Source organism: Nylanderia fulva, unplaced genomic scaffold (assembly GCF_048542155.1).
Source record: "Nylanderia fulva isolate GAGA-0341 unplaced genomic scaffold, ASM4854215v1 Scaffold86, whole genome shotgun sequence".
Taxonomy (NCBI): Eukaryota; Metazoa; Arthropoda; class Insecta; order Hymenoptera; family Formicidae; genus Nylanderia; species Nylanderia fulva.
In genome coordinates this window covers 427,945-440,808 of record NW_028190982.1, presented here as the reverse complement: position 1 = coordinate 440,808, position 12,864 = coordinate 427,945, and the positions used below count along the sequence as shown (strand labels likewise).

Below are 12,864 nucleotides of genomic sequence, written 5' to 3'. Positions count from 1 at the left end.
CACTGCGAAACGTCGAAAACACGAGGGCCGGCTCTCGCTTTCGTTGGAGCGAGAGAGAGGGTAGGATTTGGCGCGAGACCGCTCGCCGTGTGAGACCGCCCGCCGTGCGAGAGAGAGAAAGCGAGAGAGATAGCGCGCGCACTTCCGGCGCGAAATTCCTCGTTGTATAGTTCAGTGCTGAATTAAACAACGGATCGTTTTTTCGTATCCCGATAACAGCGGGACGCGAGAATGAGCGGACACAGTTTACGCCTACGCGACTTGACACGACACTCTGCAGACACAGTTTTTTCGGCGCATATCCGGCTCGAAGGACCATTAATTCACATGTACACGCCCCTCGAATTAACGTGCTGCGAATCAAACATTAATTAATATAGTTTATATCCGGTTACGGCCACTGTCTCGGAGAGTCCGCGCATTAAGTCGATGTGTAGGAATAAAAAACACAAAACTGCTCCGAATAACAATTAAATCCAAAGTCTTTAATAAAATGTTAATAACTTTGATGATACACGACTATGTTTGACGATCGTTAACGTTTCGTCAACGCTGAATGATAACACAAGAATCGCTGTGTTCGGATCGCTAGTCGAACGAGAACTGAGGGCCTGCTCTCTGCGAGAGTCAGGCACGAAAAACGCCGGAATTTTCACATTCTTACAATATCACGCGTACAGGATCGGGTGATCACGTTGTGACGACCCGTTTTGTCGTCACTAGAAGCCGCGCAAGCACGAGGCCGACCGTCCGCCCGCGCTCATATAAACGGCCCCTGTCGGGGCCACCACACATCGAACACGTGGGAATTTACCTCTTCGCCCCACCCGACCGGAACGCCCCACCCCAAGTTAGTTGGAGGGGGCTGACCGACGGGTATATAAAGCGGCGCAGCCGAGACTTCGAGACCAGTCCCGTCCTGGTCTCTTGAGCGTACTCAAGGACCACTCCTCACCTCCTAACCATCCCGGGCGACGAGCGTTCTCGTCGCGTAAGCCGAGCGTCCTCGGTCACCGGATCCTCTCCGAACATCACCCCGGCCGACGAGCGTTCTCGTCGGGCAGGCCGAGCGTCCTCGGTCACCGGATCCTCTCCGAACATCATCCCGGCCGACGAGCGTTCTCGTCGGGTAGGCCGAGCGTCCTCGGTCACCGGATCCTCTCCGAACAGCACCCCGGTCGACGAGCGTTCTCGTCGGGCAGGCCGAGCATTCTCGGTCTCCGGATCCTCTCCGAACATCACCCCGGTCGACGAGCGTTCTCGTCGGGCAGGCCGAGCGTCCTCGGTCACCGGATCCTCTCCGAACACCACCCCGGCCGACGAGCGTTCTCGTCGGGTAGGCCGAGCGTCCTCGGTCACCGGGTCCTCTCCGAACAGCACCCCGGTCGACGAGCGTTCTCGTCGGGCAGGCCGAGCATTCTCGGTCTCCGGATCCTCTCCGAACATCACCCCGGTCGACGAGCGTTCTCGTCGGGCAGGCCGAGCGTCCTCGGTCACCGGATCCTCTCCGAACATCACCCCGGCCGACGAGCGTTCTCGTCGGGAAGGCCGAGTTTCCTCGGTCGCCGGATCCTCCGAGAGCCACCGACACCTTGCGGAGCTCGCCCTTCTCAGGGCGCCCGAATCCAAGGCGGTTTACGGAGCTCGCCCTTTTCAGGGCGCTCGTATCCACGCCGCGTTGGGTAAATTTCGTCCGCCGCGTTATCATTTGTAAACCTTAGTTATATAAGTCGTGTCCGCGTCCGTATGATTTGGTCGCGTCGCGTTATTATTGGTAAACCTTTAGTTATAAGTCGTGCCCGCGTCCGTATGATTTGGTCGCGTTTCGTCCGTCGCGTTATCATTTGTAAACCCTAGTTATAAGTCGTGTCCGCGTCCGTATGATTTGGTCGCGTTTCGTCCGTCGCGTTATTATTTGTAAACCTTAGTTATAAGTCGTGCCCGCGTCCGTATGATTTGGTCGCGTTTCGTCCGTTGCATTATTTGTATTCCTTAGTTATAAATCGTGTCCGCGTCCGTATAAGTTGGTCGCGGTCCGCACTTCCTGCGATTCTCCTCTGTACGCGTAGACTAGATAATAAGCCCACTCTTGCAGGGCGGCTTCAATAAACTCTGTTTTTTTACCAGAACGATTGGCGTGGTTATTGCGAACCTGAGTCTCCCCCCCCCCCTCTTCCCGAATCCTGGCACCGACGAGCCGATCCGTGGCGTCGGGAAAGGAGCCCCGTTACAACGTGTATAATCTGTATCGATACCGAAATCATAACGTGATTCTTGAATGGATATCGAACAAACAACTCGTGGTCAAGCACAATCAGCCTACATGCCGAAAAATACAATTCGATTTCTGAACAAGAACATTTCGGCTAACTCTCTCTTCCTTAAGTGTTTTTCCATATGTAAAATGTTAAATTTATTCCAATCGAAATCATGTTCAAATTCAGATTGGTGTTTGCTTATAATTGAATGTGAACTATAATGCAATTTAATATTATTACAATGCTCCTTAACCCGTGTACTAAGATGTCTCTCTGTTTGTCCTATATATGAAGCGAAGCAATTCTTACAGTCAATCTTATAGAAAACATTTGTTGCATTATCATTAAATAAAACATCTTTGCCCACCTATATATTATTTCGTTTTTTTCGGCAATCTATAAACAACATTCATGCCGAATTTCTTTAGAAAATGTGAAATAACATTGCTAAAATTTTCTACATGGTATCAAAATATAAGGCGCTTTCACCTGTAATGTACCTGAATTTTCATCACTATTAGTAGAATTCTTGTTATATTAAAAAAAATTAATTTATTTATATATAAAGCGATTGATTATGTCAATGGGAAAACAGTTATTTCGTAAAATATTTTTAATTGTCAATATATTTTCTTCATGAAACCGTCTATCGGATAATAATATTGCATGGGCCACTAAATTATAAATCGTGTTGATTTTTATTTAAAAGGATGGCAAGAATGAAAATTGATATATTTGCCTGACCACGTAGGCTTCCTAAACTAATTCATTATTAACTTTTTATTATTAACATCTCGACAAACAGTAACATTTAAGAAATTAAGTAACGAATTACATTCTATCTCACAAATGAATTTCAAACGCTCATGGTAATTATTAAATGCAGATAAAACCGCATCTGTTTTTTCGATAGGTATTATGGCAAAGATGTCATCAACATATCTATAGTACACGGGAACTGAAAAATCTAATGAATTCAAACAATATGACTCCAGATCGTCCATTATTATATCCGCTAAAATTGGGGACAACGGTGAGCCCATTGGACTACTATAAATTTGTTCATAACATTGTTTCTCAAACCGAAAACTAGTCGAATCAAGAATAGTTTTAATGACATGTAAGAATTGCGCTAGATTTAATTTGGTATTTTCCGATATATCATCCCATCGTTTTTCAATGCCCTTTATAACCAATTCCTTCGGGATGTTAGTAAAGAGCGAAGTGACATCAAAAGAAATCATTATTTCTGAATCCTTAATCAATTTGTCTTGAATGTTTATGGAGAAAGACCAACCATCCTTGATATGTGAGTCTGGTTTCTTAATGGAGCATTGTATGTTATAGATGTAATTTGCTAAATTATAAAAAGGGCTATCAAGTGAGGAAACAATAATACGCAATGGAAAACCGCTCTTATAAATTTTAGGGAGTCCATAACAACGTGGTAAATTGCCGTTTGTATAATTTAAATGCTTATAAGTCATCTCATCAATGAGATCATTAGAACGCCATGATTTTAACAATAAATTCAATTTATTAGTTAGAAGTTTAATAGGATCCTTCTTAAATTTCTCATAAATGTGAGGATCATTAAATAAAACATGCATTTTTTGTAAATTCGTTCTATCCATAATCACAGTTATTTGTCCCTTATCTGCTCGAGTGATTAAAATATCATTATGTGTTTTAAAGTACTACATAACACAAGTGCACGCTTCGCGCGCGCCAAACAAATTTTCTTCCCTCCCTCCTCTCCGCCTCACTGCCCTTCTCCCGCCTCCTCTGTCCTTCCCTCGTCCCCCTTCCGGCCCCTCCCCTTTCCCCCCCCCCAAATATACCCCCTTTCCGGCCAGTCCCATTCTCTCCCTCTACGCGCCTTCCCGCCGCTCCTTGCCCCTTCTTTCCCCGAACTCCCTGGCCCTCCGCCCCCTTCCCTCTCTCCCTCCTCAACCCCTTTTTCCGCCTTCCCTTCTTTCTCTGCCCCTCCATACGGTGAATTAAAATTATGTATAAATTTAACGTATAAGACAGGCAATAAGAGCCAAATCGCGGATGACAGTGCGTTATCCTAACGAAACTAAATTTTTTCGTTAGAATTAGATACCTGTGCACAAGGCACCAAATTTTACTTGGACACGGCCAAGATTTAAAATTGGAATAATCTCTACAAGAGATTTAATTCCATACATCCCCTCTTCCCCCTGGATTTGCCAGAGGGCCTAAGTCTTCGCTTCCCAGCTAAAGGTCTCGTGTTCGATGTCCCCATGCGCACTGCGGATCTATATTTTCTCATACATTTAATTTCCTAGGGAGGAAGAGGGATTCATGGAATTAAAATCCTCTTGTAGAAGTTCTAATTTTAAATCTTGGCCGTGTCCAAGCTAAATTTGGTGTCTTGTGCACAGGTATCTAATTCTACGAAAAAATGTAGTTTCGTTAGGATAACGCACTGTCATCCCAATTTGGCTCCTTATTGCCTGTGCTTATACTTTAATTTCTATTATATATAGAGCCTTGTTTAAACTTTGCAATAAATAATACTAAGAATATAAAGGCTCCAGGTATATTAAATACAACGCGAAATACTTGGGTTGGGCGATACAGCCGAACGTAAATGTTTTGTTCTCCTGATCGCGACAATTAAATATCATTCTTTTATAAAAAAATATTAATACAATAAACATAAAGTTATTAAAAAATATTTTTGCAATATTCACGTTTATCGGTTAGTTTTTAAACCAAAAAAATTTTTAAATCTGTATTTATCTAATCACAATTTCTCTTACATATACATTATAATAAAGCTTATACTTATCCTACCTATATCATACTTGTTATTCTATTTAGCTAAATGTAAAATTGAAACTGCGTTTTTATAGAGAATTCCGCTCGTTACAAGGAAACATAAAGCAACGAGAAAGAAAAAAGTTCATAATATATTCGATTTACGCATGGGGAAACGCCTTTATTCTCACTATTGTCTGCGCCATCATGGATTTCGTTCCTAGCATGCCAAAGGAATTTATCCGACCGGAATTCGGTGTCGTAAGATGTTGGTTCAGTAGTAAGTGAATATTACTAACGTTAACTTTATTAACATATTAGCACTTCATTAAAACCATATGATTATAAATTACACTAGTTTAAAGCCAAAAATTATTTTAAACTGGACAGTGTTTATTATAGTCTTTATAATCAAGACAATGCAAGTAGTCTGTGTAAAGGTAAACATTTATCAAATATATATGAAATTGTTATAAAAATGCCTTCTGATATTTTTTATTAATGTGAAAAAAATAAATTAAATTTTTCATTAAACAATATTTTAAGAAGTTAAAATATACTTACATGCTATTGAAAGACATTTATGCAACATGTGCTCTGTTTCCAGGTTAATTTTCAAATAAAAATGTTATATTATAGAACTATATAGATTAAAAAACGTCATATCGAATCATATTGAGCCTGAAGAAAGTCTCTTGTAAAAATTAAAAATGTGTTATATACATTTATAAAAATTATGATAATATTGTATAAAAGTTACACCTCACCGATTTTATCACCACTTAAATATAATTTGAAATATGATGATATATAAAAGTCATATAAACTTTACTGTTCCTAATGTTACTTTATAACACCTCAAAAAAGCATTAAAATTTTAATTTCTTATATCTCTTAGACCTGAGAGCACCACCGCCCTTATAAAAATTTATCACTAGTAACGCCAATTTATCACTTATTTCGAGTACTTAATCACTTAGTTCAAGTACTTAAATTACTGTATATCAATATTTTAACTACTTGAAATAAATAATTAATTGGCATTATTTGTGATAAATTTCTACAAAAACGTTATTTTGGATCTTTTATCTTGGTTTTAATTTTAAATCTTGGCCGTGTCCAAGTAAAATTTGGTGTCTTGTGCACAGGTATCTAATTCTAACGAAAAAATTTAGTTTCGTTAGGATAACGCACTGTCATCCACAATTTGGCTTTTATTGCCTGTCTTATACGTTAAATTTATATTTATATTACAGAGCCTTGTTAAACTCTTAATTTAAAATTATGTACTTAATAGAAATTAGAAATTCAATGAATTAAAATTATGTACATAATAGAAATTTGGAAATTAAAATTATGTACGTAATAAAAATCCAGAAATAAAAATTATGTACACAATAAAAATTTGACAAATTAAAATTATGAACAAAATAGAAATTCACGAATAAAAATTGCGTACATAATAGAAATAAGATAATTAAAATTTTGTACATAATAAAAATTCGGTGAATTAAAATTATGTACATTACGGAAATTCGGCAAATTAAAATTATGTACATAATAAAATTTCGGCGAATTAAAATAAAAATAACGCTTCTCTGTCGCAATAGCCCACAACGGTGCAAAAAGTAAGTACTAAATGTATATATTATTATAATATATATTATTTATTGCCTATATAAGCAATAAATAATATATTATTAATAATATATATATGTGGGATTTGAAAAGGAAACAATTGTATCTATGCGAATTCGGGCATTGAACCCCACTTGTTACGGGTGTGAATTTAGGTATGTAAGGCGCGATCATAACAGCGCATGCAGCGAGCACTAAACAAAAATAAATAAGAGTATAGACCCGCGAACAAGGTGACGAGTGAGCAAGCATGTAATCTCCGAAACTTTGTAAATGAGATCCGAAATACATTCAGATTGAAATCATAAAGAGTGTCTCTGTTAGAATCCTATAAATTATTGGGGGCTCGTCCGTGCCAAAACGAGTCGAAGAGAAAGTGTTAATGAGTGCCCGAAAGGAAGAGCGGAAAGCCGAAAGACTGTGTGAAATGAAGTACGAGAAATGAGGAAATTCAAAGAATAGGAAACGAAGTAAAGGCGAAAGACGAGAAGAAGACGAGGGACGAAGGAAAGACGAAAGACAAGGATAAGACAAGGGACGAAGGAAAAACGAGGAACAAAGATAAGACGAAAGACGAAGAAGACGAAAAACGAGGAAAAGACGAAAGACGAAGGACGAGAGGCGGAAGACGAGAAGAAGATGTAGGACAAGGATCGAGAGCGCTCGAGAATCCAAAAGAAGAACGAAGATAGACGATAGTCAGCGAGTAAGCAGGGATCGAGAGCGTTCGAGAATCCTAAGGAGGAACGAAGATAGATGAACAACGTATGTATGACTGAGAATATTCCAGAGCTTAACGCAAAATCTCCAATCGCCGTTTGCAAAAGCAAAATCGATAGACAAAGTTATGGAGGAGTTAGGGCAAATATCTGCAATTAAACAAAAAATTGCCGCAGCATCGCGAGCGGTGATAGTGGTCATGCATAAATTTATTTTTGAGGAAGATGGAGATAGGAATAATCGACGGCGACTGCGAGAATTCCGCGGGTTCGAATTCAACGACGACTCAGCCGAATTTAGAGCTAAGCTCCAATATGCTGTGAGATTTTCAATAGGAGATTTGATATCAATTTGCAATGTTCTTGGCATTGCATACACCGGAAATGCCGAGCAGCTGAGAGAGCGGATAGTGAGGGCTCTGATGGACGTCGGGTCTTTGCGATCAGTTCGCAGCGAGGACGACGACGACGAGATGGATGATAGAAATGACGACGAGAATGATGTCGACGAGATCAACGACGAGAATGCCGATGCCGATAAGGAAAGAGGAAGCATAGTCAGCATAGAACGAGGAAACAACCGTCAACCTTAAAGAGGTAGGAGGCAAAGAAATGCGAATAGCGACGCTAAACAATTTATCTTAAATTATAGAGATGTGAAGGATTCGGTTCGTGCATTTAGTGGAACCGATTCGTATCCAGTTGAATACTGGATTAACGATTTTGAGGAAGCCGCTGCCATGTTCGATTGGGATGATCTACATAAGGTAGTCTTCGCAAAAAGATCGCTGAAAGGCGTGGCCAAATTATTCATACAGAGCGAAAGAATTATTAAGACGTGGAAGAAGCTGAAGGATGCATTGTACAGAAGAGTTCGCCACTAAAATTACCAGCGCCGAGTTACACAAAATGTTAGAGAAACGCAGGATGAAAAAAAAAAAGACTGTACAAGAGTATTTTTTAGCGATGAGAGAGCTGGTTCAAGAGGCGCGGCGGAGTTGGATGCATTGATTGATTATGTGATTAACGGCATCAACGACGAAGCAAGTAACAAAATGATTTTATATGGAGCAAAAACCGTTCGTGGGTTCAAGGATAAACTCAAGATTTATGAAAAAATGAGGAAAAACCAACCAGACAAAGCGTCAAAATACACGAAGACTCGAGACGAATTGACGAGGAACGCGGGTAGGAAATTCTTGCGCGAGAACGGAAGGAGGGAGGACAACTGACAGCCGGGAGGACGGAGCGTCAATGCGTTGCTTCAATTGTGGCGCAAGTGGACATCACGCTAGGAACTGTGATAAGAAGGCACTGGGAAAAAAATGCTTTAATTGCAACAAATTCGGACACGAAGCAAGAAATTGTACGGAAAAGAGAGTAAGCGGTTCTAGTTCGAAAGCGGAGCAGGCGGTTAATCTGGTAAGCGCGGCCTTGGCTAATGTAATCAAACATGTTGTTATTGGTAACGAAAATTTAAGAGCGCTTATAGATACGGGAAGCCCTGCTAGTTTGATTCGAGAGGATGCGTTCGCGAAACTGAAAAAATTTGAACTGGCTCAATCGACGCGCGTATTTTCTGGATTTGGAGGCGGTGAGTCTAAAGCCGTGGGCTATTTTCAAACTGTAGTGTGTATAGACGGTGATGACTTTTCTTTGACATTTTATGTTGTGCCTTATGAGACGATGAACGTAGAAGCAAGCATTGGTAGGGATATATTAGAACAAGCTAATTTGAATTTTAATCAAGACGGCGTGACTGTCTTTAAAAAATTAGAAGCCGATTTTCTCGCCCATATTAACATTCCGGAAGATTCGCAAGCGGACATTGAAACGGAATTCCAGACGCGGAAACAAGGGACAGAATTAAAAAATTAATAACTGAATATGAGCCTAAAAAATGTAAAACGACGGGAATTAAACTTAAAATAACGCTTAAGGACGAAAAACCGATTTTTCAGAGACCACGTAGATTAGCTACGCCGGAAAAGAAAATAGTAGAGAAACAAATAGAAGAATGGCTCCGAGATGGTATAATTGAACTGTGTTCTTCCGAATATGCTAGTCCGGTAGTTGTAGTTAAGAAAAAAGACGGATCTCCACGGGTGTGCATCGATTATCGGCCACTCAATCCAATTATAGAACGAGATGGGTATCCGTTGCCATTGATTAAGGATCAGATAGATAAATTGAAGGATGCGCAATTATTTAGTGCGCTTGACCTCGAAAATGGATTTTTTCATGTAGAAGTTGATGAAGAAAGTCGAAAATACACTGCATTTATTACGCATGAAGGTCAATATCAATTTTTGAGGGCTCCTTTCGGTTTGTCTAACTCTCCTCCCGTATTCCAAAGATTTATTAGTCAAATTTTTCGACCATTGGTTAACGACGGAATAATGACGCTATATTTAGACGATATTATAGTTTTGGCAGCTGACTTTAAGCAAGCGACAGACAGATTAGAAATAGTATTAAATACAGCGAGCTAGTATGGATTAGAATTAAATATTAAGAAATGTAATATGTAATAAATTAAAAGACCAACTTAACGAGCTAATAAGATGTTAATTAAATTTTTTTATTATATGTCATAAAATAATATTACAAATGATAAACGTTTTGGCTGTACAACAGTCTTTTTCAATATCATTATCGCTATGTTAATATGTCAAAGAATTAAATTATTTGGTAAGACCGAACTTATTATAAATATAAAATCTATCGGCTTATAATGTGAAAAACGCAGTAACAAATTTCATGCTTGTTGACTTGAGATAAATCGCCTACTCTCGAACATCAGATTTCTGTAGTTCATGATGTTATAGTATGTAATATGCTGTGAAACAATTGATGTGTCAGCCCGAATATTAAATATTAGATTTTAAAAAAATAGTGATTACTTACGTCTGTGTCGAGACGATAAAATATTTCTTTTTAAATAACATTGTCACAATGTGTACTTTTTGCGAAGCTAATCAATATCTGTAAATCGCAATGTCAGAGCGCTGTATATATACCTCTATGCTATGATGACATAGACAATTTTTCTAAAATATCAAAATAAGAACCGTCAAGACATATTAACATAGCGATAATGATATTGAAAAAGACTGTCGTACAGCCGAAACGTTTATCATTTGTAATATTATTTTATGACATATAATAAAAAAATTTAATTAACATCTTATTAGCTCGTTAAGTTAAATATTCACATATATTTTCAAATATTATATATGAATTTATAGTTTACATATCTAATTAATAATGAATTTCTAATTATATTAAACATATCAAAATAAAGACATACATGTATTTATCAAATGAATAAAATTATTGAATACAGACTTAAAAAATTTATTAAACATAGACTTAAAAAATTAATTAATTAAACATATTCCAAATTTAGAAAAAATAAACTTTATTTATATATGCAACAGCTTTTTAAACTAAATTTTTAAATTCTATTTTATATTAGACAATTATCTCAATCAACATCTACGTCCACATTAGCTGCACTGCAGACTACCTCTACAGCCACATTATCTGCTCCGCGGATATAGCGTTATGCCAATACGATACATTACATGTACTTACTTACTTGCCTTTACTGTACCAACTCTTGTTCTTTCCACGTAATCATGTTTTTACAGTTATCGTTTGCTGTATATCTTCCAGCAAACTTTATTTCGTGTGAAGTGTATTTAATTAATTAAATCTCTGCGAAAGATTGAGAAGATGAAGGGATAATTCAAACTATGAAGACATGGTTACATGGAAAAGACAAGAGTTGATACAATAATAAAGACATACATGTATTTGTATCCTGCTGGCATAAGGTTATAGAAGTTGATTGAGATTGAAAAATAATAATGAAAATAATAAAAAAAATAAAGACACATGTATTTGTATCGTGCTGGCATAAAGTTATAAAAGTTGATTGAGATTGAAAAATAATAATAAAAATAATTAAAAAAAGGAAATATTCAATTATCATTTAAAAGCATAATTGAAATCTGTAGAATAAACAGTTTTTGCAAAAAATGTGGAGCATTAGAGCTCTAGTAAGTCTAAAAATAAATGTAAACATCAATTAATAATAACTGATGTTATATATATATTATATATATAAACCAATTTGTTGCAATATTCACTATAAAAGGTTGTAAGGGTAAGATGGCTAAAAGTGAATAATTTAAAAGATAGTTAACATAATTTTACATAAACTGAAATATTTCATAGAATAAAATATTTGTAATATTTCGAAGTTTATGTAAGATTATGTAAAAATTATACCTTTACAACTTTTTATAGTAAATATTGCGAGGAATCGATTTATATGAGAAAAATTAAGGTAATTCTATTTTGAAAATATAAGTGACCTTTAAATAACCTTGAAAATCGCCGTTTAGGAAAAAGTCTGTGTCAACTTTTTCTTTTTCGAAATCCTGCAACTTTTATCTAAATTTAATAGAAAATGTATAAAAAATGCTCGACATTAGTACACACACACACACACACACATATGGGTAAATTTATATAAATAGGGTGCTTTAGGAGGAATGATCAGGATTCTAGGATATGATTGTACACATCATTTTAAGCAAAGAAGTTTAGATAAACATGTTTAATAATTGTTCTATTCCGGTCATAAAAATATACAAAAATGAATGATATAATCTCTAAAAACTCACCTTTAAAAAAAGGTAAAAAAAGGCGACCAGTTAAGGGCACGCCATTAACAAAAATTATCCATTGCAAACCCATGTAGAATTCTATCTTATTGCAAACCCATGCCCAGATAGCACTGGATGTATTATGGACGTACATTTTAAATCCAATTTATGTCCATATGTCCATGGACATAAATAGGGCATAAATTGGATGTCCTTTTTTGGATATGAATCAAATGTCCTAAACAGTACATCCTATGGACATTCAATATATGTTCAAATTTAAATACTGATTTTTTTTTATATTAACGTTTAAAAAATATTTGCCTTTCGTTCCTATAAAATGTTTTAAAATATTTTTCAAAAATTCCTTTAATTTTTATTGAATATATGTCATTATATATTAAAAATATGTTATTAATAAATATATCACAACAAATATTTTTTAACATTTACTTATATATAAAAAAATGTTTGAAAATGTTTTTATAGTATCATTTAATGTTATAACTAAACTTATATATTTGAGAAATAATTTTTAATATTACAAAATCTGTTCTTTTAATGCCACGATCAAAATATATGTATATTATTATTATTATTATTAAATAATTATTGTATTTTATTATTAAATATTTATTTTAGTATCGCAATATTTTTTTACTATAATTATTTTTACACTAATGTTTAGTTTAATTATTTTTATATTAAAATTATTATTTTTTTATATACCAATTAAATATAATTTATTAATAATAACTTATTTTATTTAAATCTATAAATTTACTT

At 36.4% G+C, this 12,864-nt stretch overlaps 1 pseudogene; it reads left to right on the top strand.

Annotated features, from left to right (window-relative positions):
- The first annotated feature begins 7,530 nt into the window (after nt 1–7,530).
- On the top strand, nt 7,531–8,047 carry LOC146719803 (uncharacterized; annotated as a pseudogene).
- The last annotated feature ends 4,817 nt before the right edge of the window (nt 8,048–12,864 follow it).